The following is an 11,865-nucleotide window of genomic DNA, read 5'->3' on the forward strand; positions in this document are numbered from 1 at the left end:
CTGGCACCCTTGCTGTTTGTCCCTCCCTTTCTGGCCACACCCAGCCCCTTCCTGAAGGCCCCTATTCAGGTGAGAGGGACAGTCACAGGGAGCCCCTGCTTCTAGGGCACCAGCCCTCGCCTGGGACCCAGGAGCCCTGTTAGCTGCCCCTGTCTGCCAGCCCCAGGCGGGTCCCTGGGTAGCTCGGTTCCCTCATCTTGAACTCGGAGGTTCGCCTCTACATCCAATAGATGATGTTGGAGAAATCTGGCTCCTGCCAGGCACACAGCCGGCCTTCACGAAATGTTGGGAGCAGCTTTTCTCTCCAGTTATGTCAGTGCTTTGAGCCTTTAGAGGATTGTGAAACCCTTGAGAATCTGATGAAAGGAATGGACCCTCTTCCCAGGAAAAAGAAAATCTGTGTTAGCATAAATAGTCGATGGAATGTGACGGGGCGGGGGGGGGGGGGGGTGTCCCAGGCCACCTCCGTCAGTCTTTGCTCAGGGAGTGGGAGCCCAGTGTGGCCCGGCCTGCTGGAGCCTCCAGGGCCCGTGACTGACCCTGCATGGGACGAGGAGGTGCTGGCGCCAGGAGCAGGTGGCCCAGGGGGAGAAGGAAATCTGCAGGTGGCAGAGCCTGGGAAGGAGCCCATCGAGGTGCCTCACCTGCCCCTGCTCCCTCCCCAGGTGAGAACTCCACCTGTCTCACCGGCCAGACTCACCAGAGCTCTGCAACAGGGAGGGGGCCCGAGGTGGCAGGTGACAGGGGAGGTGCTCTGCAAAAGGTGCCTCCACGCTCACATCCACCTTCGTGGGCCCCTCCCTGCTCAGCACCGGTTAAGTATCCAGAGCTGGATGTTATTATGTCCGACTGCCTGAGGACACACAAAATCCCCACCCTGCCACATTCGATCATTTCCAACGCTATGGTGCTCAGCTTCATGATCAAATATCCCATTTTGTTTACAAATGCCTTGTCCCTTTGGCCATTGGTGGCTGTTTTGGAAATTAGACTTCTCATTAGCATTTTCCGGATTTAAAAACACTTCATTATGAAGCAGAGTCAGCGTGGAATGGAGATGTATGTGCATGGTAATAAGCCGTCTCCGTCAGCAGTGTGTCCTTTCGGGGTTCCCCTCCTCCGTCTGCCGCGGCACCTGGTGCTGCTCCCCCCAGCTGTCAGCTTGGGGGCGGGGAAGGGTCATTCCAGGGCGGTAAACCGAGACACTAGGCTGCGCTCCTGAAAGAGGAGGGTGAGGACATGTCCCTGGCCACACTGCAGCCAGAGAATCAAGAGGCCAGTCCACCTGTGGCCGTCATTTTAGAGTTCCATGTGGAACTTTGGAAGTGCTTACGTATCTAACAGAAATCTGCAAGCCTCCTCACGTATGAAGTCCCCTCTCCCACATATGAAGTCCCCTCTCCCACATATGAAGTCCCCTCTCCCACGAGAGGTTTCACTCGACAAACATCCATCCAGCCCTGCCACGTGCCGGCATTTTTCCAGGTGGCTGGGGCACATCCGGGTCGCAGGGGCTAAGATCCCTGTCCGAATGATAACCCTGACACGTAGGGCTGTTACCCGATGAGCAGGTAAGTTAACAAGGAATAGCTGCACCGTCAGAAGGTGATGACACGCAGGGGACCTGGGGTGAGTATTGGGGTGCAGATGCCACGTTTAAACATAGTGGTCCCCTCTTCATGAAGGTGACGTGTGAGCCGTGGCAATGAAGTGGCAGTGAGGGGCCAGGAAGCATTCATACTGCGGTTTACCTTCGTGGCAGAACTAACAGAGTCCACGGACACGTTTGGTGGGGGCGTGATGGTGCGACGGTGGCGAGTTTCCACCTGAGCAACTGACTGCAAGGTTGGAGGTGCCACCACCCAGGATGTCGGTCAGGTGCTGAGCCAAGTCACGTGGAGATGGCAGGTGGGTCTACACGGCGGGAGTGCAGGGGACACGTCTCGGGGGAATGAGCCATGGGCTGGGTGACAGCACCGGGAAGTGACTGCCCTTAGATCTAGAGAAAAGGCCATGTCCAGCCGGGCTGCTCAGCGTTAAGAGGAAGCAAGAAGAGGAGGCGCCTGGGAGGGTACGAGGGAGACCAGGACGTGTGGTGTCTTCGTAGCCGACACCACAGAGGGGCCGGGAGCAGCTGCCCACGCTCCTGGGCCAGCGAGATGGGGACTCAGAACTGACTATACATTTGGTGATGCTGTGGCCACTCACTGGCTCAGAAACGTGGTCCAGGTCACACAGCCGGGCAGTGGGGCCTGTGGGGTCTGCGGTGGATCCCTGTCCCCAAGCTGAGCTGTGGTCGGGGCCTGGGGCCTGGGCGGTTCCTCATTCACCGTCAGGATGAACCAGGTGAGACCAGCCCGACGTGCACAAGGATGCAAAGCCGTCCCTTCGCTGGGTGCAGAAATGCAGCCCTGGGAGTGGGGCCCTGGGGGACATCCGTGCAGTTCTACAAGGTGCCACCTCTGCCAGGTGGAGGGGAGGTTGTGCTGAGTCTCCCAGGGGACAGGGAGGAGGCCTCACTGCTGGCTTCCTGCCTGGGGCCTGGAGCCGACTGAGCCGGCCAGGGAGTAGGGACTGGGGGCCTGGACGAGCTAAGCTTGGAAGCCAGAGGACAGAAAAACAGGCCAAATCTGTGTCGCAGGTGGGTCCTCAGGTGTTTTATGTGTTTCCCTGCATCACACAGACGAGCCACTGCAGAAATAAGGGGTGAGCCTGTGCCCATCTGCACTTTGGCCCCAGCCCTTGAAGTAGACAGCCCACCCCACCCCCAAATGCGGTAGTTTGGGAGAGGAAATCTGGGTGCACCATCCTGTGGCTTGTGCCCAAGATGCCCATGTCCACGTCAAGCCCACGGACTCTGGAGTTGCACAGGACCAAGAGGTGGTCACACTACTCCAAGCCTCAAGGCTTGCACACTCCGTGCTGGGAAGCTACTGCCTCACGGGCATTGTCACTAGGCCACAAGCAGGAGGGCCGCCTGACTCAGCCCGCGACCCTCCACTGCGGCTGCTTCTCAGGTGCTGCACGTTGTCGCAATCGGCAGATGAGCAGAAGCCCAGACAACAGTGCAGCGGAGCCCTGCTGGGCACCTCGAGGAAGGACAAGCGTGGCTTTAATAAACGAGCAAATCACCAAGAAGCCGCGGCGACCTTTCCCCAGGGCCCACGTGGGACACGGTGGGAGAGCCGTGGACTCGTGCTGCGGCTGGCTGCTCCCTGGGTCTGGGTCGGCCGAGGAGAACCAGCCTCTGGAGTGGCAGCAAATCTAGGAGCGGGTTGTGCTGTTGTCACCTCTGAAGGGGCCCTGGGCAGGTTATGGCTGCGGATGTGTAATTTAATGGGGCTGAAACTCAGAACATCCGCACACTCCGTAGGGAAACGGCTCCTTCCTGGCCCTTCACAGCTCCGTGAACTCAATTTGCCAGGCTTTCCCCTCGGCAGAGGTGACGCTTCCTGCTGGAGCTGGACCTGGTGACAGCCTGCAGCCCCCGCAGGGGCTGTGGGAGGGCTCTGGCAGCAGAAGTCCCAGGACGAGGCTCATTCTGGGGACAGACAAGGACGGGCCTAATGGATTGAGAGTGGCCTCCCAAAAGCCTGGTGGCCCATGTGCCTGGCCCCAAGGCACCTTTCCCGACAGATCTCTCCCTGTGGGGTCACCGTGGGCGGGGGAGATGGACTCTCCGTTCCAGCTGAGCAGACCTTCCTCTGCTGGCTTGGCCACTCCTCCTTCCTCCCACCCCTCCTTCCTCCCATCCCTCCTTCCTCCCACCCCTCCTTCCTCGGGCCCCATCTGCCTCCAGGCCCCCTGTGGGAGTGGCGGCCCAGGCCCTAGCGCAGCAGATGCAGCCTCCTTGCATGGGTCCCCACCCCATGTCCCCAGGGTTGGCCTCTGTTCTTGGCTCTGGCATCTCCAGCATCCACCCCTGGGGCCTGGACTCCCTCTCTGTGCATTAGCCTCTGGTGACAACAGCCTCCTCCTTCGACCACCTACACGGACACCTGAGGCACAGAGTCCGAGAGTGCCCAGAATATCCTGGCACTGTTACCAATGAAAGGACAGACAGACATCGACAAGCAGAAAAACAACTGCTCACATGGTGTTCTCGCGAGACATGTGGCAGGACAGTCATTTGCTTCTGTTCATTTCAGTTGATTGGTCTGCTCTCTGCACCCCACCCCCACTCCGCCCAGACCAGCCCAGACTCTGTATCTCCAAGCTCAGAGCAGTAACCAGGTGAGATGGGACGAGGCAAGGTGTCCCATGTGGGCGTGGAGGAGGGGCAGGCACAGCTCCGCAGCCTGGGAAGAGCTGGGGTCGGATGACCGCTTGGCGAGGGGCTGAATCCTCCATTCGGGGCCTCCTGAGGCAGGGATGGGACCCAGGCCCTGCCCAAAATGTCTCAAGACTACTGTGGGGACCACGGCCCCCAGACCTGGCAGCAGCGGGCGGGGCGCGGTGGGTTGGGGAGGGAAAGAGACGTCTCAGGAGTGGCTGAGATTGCGTCGTCCGCCAGCACCAGACGGGAGGCCAGACTTCAGTTCAGGTTGACCTAAAGTAAACGAAGCACCGTGATGTTCCTCTGTCTCTGGCCTGGGATTCGGACGGTCTCTAAATGGATGAAGTGGTCGTAAAAACAAAGCAATGTCTGCTGCTCCTCAAGCTGCTCCGACGGTGTCTGACAGAGGCCAATCCCGACACTGAAGCGGGAGGTCCTTTAAACTCCTCGATAGGGTGACTCAAGTTTCCATTCTATTCTCAGACCTCTGGCCTGGGGCCTTTCCCAGGAGATGGCAGCTGTGGGTGGTCCTGCCTCCAGGGGGCCTTGAGTTAGGGAACCTGGAACAGGCTGGTGGGGGGTGGGGGGACAGGCAGAGCTGGGATGGGCCAAGGCCATTGGATGGCACAGAGACCGAGCTCCGAGAACGGGCTTAGTGGACAGCCTCCCCAGCCAAGGAATTGTCCCCTCCAGGCAGGTGGGAGCTAATTACACTCAGAAGCAAACCTGTCGTCCCGAATCGATCTGCTAACTCGACAGCAGTCGCCCATGTCCGACATGTCCAATCTGTGTGACTGGGCTCACATGAAAACCAATTAAAAGTTTCATAGCCTCGAGGTCACCGCCTTGCTTCTAGCCCTGTCGCCCTGATGAGTTTGCATATCAGACTTGTAATTTCTTCAAGAGAGGTTGTCATTTGCTGCAGCAGTTGGTACACAGGTGAGAAAGAGGAAAGGTGGCCTTCCACACAAAGAGCTAAAGGATGGCCCGGGTCACCCTACCATGGTCCCACTGGATGACCAAGCAAGAGTGCCACATCCTGAGCTTCCTGGGCACATGACCAGCCCGTGTCTGATGTTATCTCTGGCTCTCTGGAGGACCTACGAGCTGGGCGTCAGTACATACCCATGTAGCAAGCTCAGCACTCAGCCTGGCCCATAGAGTGTCCTGTAACCAAGAAATGGCATAATTTTGGCTTTGAAGATGGAGAAACTGAGGCATAGAGGTTGAGTAACATTCCCCAGGCAAGGTGGAAAGTGGTGTATTCTAACTTCAAAGTCCACACTCTTCCACTTCAACCTTCTGCAGGGGCACAATTTCCCTGCACCCACCAACCTCCCTGTGATCAACAGTCGAGAGCTGCCACGTGCGGAGTGCGTATCGGGCTGTTGCACAGTGATCTCATCGAAGCCGCTCTGCAAGCAGAGGGTCACTGGGCCAGCTCTGCAGACGAGGACGCTGGGGCTGAGAGAGGCTGTGGATTTGCCGCAGGTAGGGTACCTTGGGGTGGGAGAAGGAAGGTGCAAGCACAAGGAATGTTGAACCCCCCAATCCCAGCACGACCACGCACAAGCATGGGCCTAAGGGTACCTCATGATTTTGTCTCTCCTCACTTACTCTGCTTTGTGATAACTCTCCATAGAATAAGAGAGGGAGGTATTGGAGAAACAACGGTGAACACATGGTGGTCCCTGCCCATGTGGAACTTGGAGTCGGGGTGAGAAGAGGGGTCAGATGTCAGTGAGATGCACACACAGGGTCAGCACTGTCACTGGCTCATACTGAGCACCCAGTATTCTTTAATTAGCAACATTATCATTAGCATTTATCTCATATGTCTTAACATGTTGAGGAGCATGTTCTGAATATTAATATTTATGGAACACTTACATGCACGGAACCAGGCTTAGGAGGTTTAGTCTGAAGCCCATTTCTTCCCACAGTGACCTTTCCGGGGCTGACTAAACAGTTGCAGGTGTGGTGTCATTGCAGATTGCCACAGATGCACTGGTTTCCTCACTCTATGGCTGGAGCTGGGATAAACACAGCGAGAGACAAGGACAGGCAATGATCAGAGGGACCACGGGCTTCCTCCCCAGCACAGGGCCACCAGAGAATGAAGCCCCAGACCCTCTCCTCCTCTCCAGCGGGTAAAGGTACAGGGCTTCGGGTCAAAGCCCAACTCACTGCTTACTACGTGACCTTGAACAAGTTACTTAAGGTGACCTGTGCTTATGCTTCAGTTTCAGTGAAAGAGGACAATAATTATACCAACTTCCTGGGATTTCCATGACAGCTATGGGTGCAGGAAGCTTAGGATGTGGCACTCTTGCTTAGTCGTCCAGTGGGACCATGGTGGGGTGACCCGGGCCATCCTTCAGCTCCTTGTGTTGACAGCTGCTGGTGAGTCTTTGGCCCCAGAGCCCACGGAAGGTCATCTCTCCCCTTTCTTACCTGCATACCGACTGCTGCAGCAAATTGCAACCACGGTGGAAGAAATTACAAGTCTAATATATAAACTCATCACAGTGACAGGGCTAGAAGCAAGGCAGTGACCTTGAGGTTATGAAGTTTTTAATTGGTTTTCATGTGAGCCCAGTCACACAGATTGGTCATGTCTGACGTGGGCGACGCTGTCGAGTTAGGCGATCGATCTGGGATGATGTGTCTGCTTCTGAGTGTAACTCGAGTGCCTGGCACCCAGTTAGCACCATCCGCACGTTTGCCGCGCTGGTGACAATGATCTTTGAAGTTGCTGGAGACAGAAGCATGACAGCAAACTCATTCTCCCACAAGCAATGGGTGCTGGAGTTTCAAATGTTTCTTTGTTTATTTTCAGATTTACTAGAAAAGAATACAATATAAATCATGTCAGTGCCTGTGTCTGGCTGAGTCTTAGTCCCTCCCTCCTAGAATGCAGGGGGAAGGTCTCAGGCAGGTGTGGCTGGTCAACCAGCTCTCTCAGGGACAGTAGCAGAGGTGTACCATTGGCCACGAGGCATGAAGAAACACAGTCTGAAGAGACAAAGAAGTCATCACAGCAAAACTCAAATATGACACAGGTGTTAGAATTATCAGCCAGGGAATTTAAAATAACAATAATTAATACATTAAAGGATCTAATGGAAAAAGTAGATGACATGCAAAAACAGATGGGTAATGTAAACACAGAGGTGGGAACGCTAAGAATCAACTAAAAAGAAGTGCTAGAAATAAAAAAGAAAACAGAAACAAAAATGAAGAATGCCTCCAATGGGATTATCAGCACACTCGACACAGCCCAGAAAGAATCTGAACTTGCAGACGGGGCAATAGAAACTTCTCAAAATGAAATCCAAAGAGAAAAAAGAGTTGAAGAGAACAGAACATAGGAGAGCTGTGGGGCAATATCAAAGATGTCACACACGTGTAACTGGAGTACTAGAAAAATAAGAAAGAACAGAGGAGAGAAATATCTGAAGTTATAATGGGAAAGAACTTTCCAGAGTTATTGAGAGACACTAAGTACATATGCAGAAAGCTCAGAGAACACCAAATGCGATAAATACCGACACACACACACACACACACACATACACACAGAGCACACACACATGTGCATATCACATGAAAACTGCAGAAAACCAAAGACAAAGAGAAGTTCTTGGAAGAAGCCAGAGGAATGAGACGCGTTACCTACAGGGGAATGAGGATAAAAGTTACAGTGACTTCTCGCCTGAAGCCATGCAAGCAAGAACAGAGTGCCGTCAACTATTTCAAGCTGAAATTTAAAAAGCACGAAAATACAAGACTTCTATAGCTAGAAAAATTATCCTTTAAAAGCGGAGGAAAAATAAAGACTTTCTTAATGGGGCGGGGCCGGGGTCCCTGAAGGAATTCATCCTCAGCAGATCTGCCGTGTGAGAAATGCTTCAAAGAAGGTCTTCAGGTAGAAGGTATGGTGGGGAGAGAAATGAAAAAAGGAAAATAAATAAAAAATAAAAGAATAAAAAGAAAAAAAAAGAAAAAAAGAAAAAGAAAGAAGGAAAACAATATAGTCAGAAATGTGGGTCTACATAAAGAAAGGAAGAATGTCAAAGAAGGAATAAGTGAAAGTAAGATAAAATCTTTTATTTTTCTTATTCTTAATTGACCTAAAAGATAACTGTTTCCTTAAAGCAATACTAGTAACAATGTATTGTGTTACTGTTCTCTCTAAGGAGGAGGGGCAGGGGCAGGGGTTTATGCTAATGGTTGACCAAATATACATATTCAACAAGTTATGGGAGGAGCTATGAATATTCATGATATAGTCTTGATGCATGCATATTGAACAAACATGTACATTACGTATGACTCCTGGTGTGGAGACTTAACATTTAAATGAATGACAACTAGGCTCTATATGTCCAAAAGTTGTTTCAAGACACAAAGGCACTCAAGTGCATCTGCTCTGTAAAGCCAGCCAGAGTCAGTCTGCGGCCAGTAGGTGGTCTCATCAAGAGAAAGTTACTGAAGTCAGTCTCTTGTCCAACTGTAGTCTGGGATCTGGAGCAGGCGGGGAGGGTCAGCAGTGGATGAGCTGCCCTTGTTTTAATCTTGCTTGTCTCGAGGCCAGTGTGTTTAGCAGTTAGAGAAAAAGAAAAACCGTGCGGCAGTTCGAATGCAGTGTATTTTTTAAGGGCAGGGTGCGTGACCTGACTTGCTGCCACCCCATTGGGTCCTGTTTGTAATTTGGTATCTTATGCCACAAAGGGTCCCTTCTGTCAGTCTCGTGATCTCTGTTGTGACATGAATCCTGGCCAGTTGTGTCTACAGCACCAAAAGGGAGGGGGTATAACAAGGTGTGTCCAACCTCCCATCCCATCATGGCCAGGAAATCAGTTTCAAGGTTTCTCTGGGGTTCCCTTGGCCTGCAGGGGGTCCATTCCATCAGTTGTGGGCTTAGAATTTTATTTTTAGTTTACAATGCTCACTGAAAAAAGCAAGTAGGAAAATTAAGAAAATTGTAAAGAAGAAAATACTCATCACATATCAATGCAGTGGATTTTTTGTTTTAAGCACTCCTTAAATCCTGTACAATTTTATATTCTTTTTTCTTTTTTTTTTGACCCAGGACAGAATGAACAACTGGTGGCACAGATCCATCGTGCCCCACTGACCGTGGCATGGCACAAGGACATTTAAGATGTGTGTGGCTCGAGTCCAGCATCATCTTGAATGGCCTGGTCGGAGAAGGCCTTCTTCCCGCCGCAGGTGTTGGTTGGGTCGAGGCCAGTTCCCAGGATGGGAGAGTGGCTCCCAGCCAGCTCATGAGATTCCAGAAGTATCTTCTCAAAATGAGAATTGAGAGCAGGTTTAGGGAGGGGACCAGGCAGCCTGAGGGTCGGAAGAGACCTCCAGCCCCCTCACAGGGTCTCAGCTTTCTTTTAGTCCCTTTCAAGTCCCATCTTGAGGACAAAGGAGGATCATAAATCCCAAAGGCTGGAGCGAGGGGGCAGCTGCCAAAAGGCTGGGAACAGTGGCTCTGGGACAGGGAGTCCCTGTCTCAACAAGAGGCCCATGAACACAGGGGATGCTTGCCCAGCTGTGTGCCTACCCCCGGGCACACGGAGATGGTTCCCACCTGCCCTGCTTTGGAAAATAAACAAAAACAAAGCTTGAGTACCACCTTTCTTTGTGACAGCCTTTTGATACACAGTATCTATTACTTACCATCCCAATAAACCCAGAGAGTATTCATATCCCTATTAGGAAACCCAAAGTTCAGAAAGTTCCAGAACAGGCACAAGGTCCCACAGCAGGTCAGTGCCGATCCCTTCAGAGTCCAGGATGTTGGGCTGTTTCCACTGTTCCTTGCAGCCGTGATTCTCAACGGGGCTGACTCTGCCCTCCAGGGGACGCTGGGCATTATCTGGAGACGTCTTTCATTGTCATGATTTGGGTGTTGCCACCGGCGTTGAGTGTGTCAAGGGGGCCCGGGATGCTGCTGACTGAGCCTCCTACAACACACCGAGCAGCCTCCACAAAGCATTATCTGGCCCCAAAAGTCTGTGGGGCTGATTTGAGAAACTGCTCCGCAGTCTCTGCTGAGCAGCGACTTTGAGAGTTTGAGGGCTGCTGAGCAGCACCGGGAAAGGAAAAGGAAAAGGAAAAGGAAAAGGAAGAGGAAGGAGGGCCTTTTTGGGAGTGGACTTTGATTCTTGGGAGGTGCCGTACGAGCGTCATGACCCAGCAAGCTCCAGCTGGAGAGACCCAGAGCAGCTGTTTCTGCCGGGGCCGGGAGCAGCCTGGCGCCTCGCTCGTGAGTGCCCAGCACCTCGTGGCCGAGACGGGGGGAGGGGGGGGGGCCGGGCCAGAGTGGGTTTGGGGAGTGCAGCTCGAGTCCTCCTCACGGGGCTCTGCAAGCAGCAATCAGTGATTCACTACTGTGGGGGGCTGAATGGTGCCCCCGCCACAAAAGGCATGTCCATGTCCTACCCCTGGAACTTGTGAATGTGACCTTATTCAGGGAAAGGGTCTTTGAATATGTAATTAAGTTAAGGATATCAAGATGAGATCATCCTGGATCACCTCCTTGGGCCCTAAATTCAGTGACCAATGTCTGTGTAAGAGACAGAAGAGGAGAACACACAGAGACAGAGGAGAAGGCCACGTGAGGATGGAGGCAGAGACCCTTAGTGTTGTGTCTACAAGCCGGGCAATGCCAAGGCTGCCGGCCGCCACCAGAAGCTCGGAGAGAGGCGGGGGACAGACTCTCCCTCTGAGCCCCGAGGAGGAGCCAAGCGTTGACTGCAGACCGCAGGCCCCCAGAACTGAGGGAGAATACGTTTCTGCTATTTTAAGTCACCCAGTTTGTGGCATAAAGCCCCAGAAAACTAATACAACTGTCTTGGTCTTTTGGTTTCAGCTCCTTAAAAAGAAACTGCACTGGGTACCATGGATTCCAAAACATTGACAAGAATCTTTGATCTGGGACTCCAGGTCCCAGATCACAGAGCCTTTCTGGCACCTTGCGGGGTCTCCACGTACATCACGCGGGGCGAGCAATGTTCAGAACCGGCAGCAGGGAATTCATAAGAAGGCCTTCCTGCGGAATAGAAACAGATGTTTACAGATGAAAAAAAGAGTTGTTTTACTCAGTGCCTGCTAATTTGGACTAAGATCATAGTGATAATCTGATGAAGATATGTCTATATACTTATATATTTTATATATATGCACAATAATTCCTGACTTTTTTTGTGCATTTTGGCTGTTCACAAAGCACTTCTATACTGTCAGGCAGGCACTACCTGACAGCCCAGATGGGGAGACTGAGGCCCAGCAACCAGGTCAGTCCTTTGGGACTCTTTCCACTGCAAAGAGCGTGAGACCCAACTCAGAGGGCTTCAGAGACAGTGGCTTTCATGGCTGGAAGCACAGATCAGGGTGCCGGAGGGGGAGGTGTCACTCTGCCTCCTGTTAACCTTTCCCTCAGATTCTACCCGCTCTGCCCGCTCTGCTTCTCAGCTCTGTCCTTGATCTGGGGACCTCCCTCCCTGGGCACAAGGTGACAGCCAGGTTTCTGCATTTCCTTCCTTTCTTTCTTTCCTTTTTTTTTTTTTTTT

The sequence above is a fragment of the Eulemur rufifrons genome, chromosome 6 (genome assembly GCF_041146395.1).
Source record: "Eulemur rufifrons isolate Redbay chromosome 6, OSU_ERuf_1, whole genome shotgun sequence".
Taxonomy (NCBI): domain Eukaryota; kingdom Metazoa; phylum Chordata; class Mammalia; order Primates; family Lemuridae; genus Eulemur; species Eulemur rufifrons.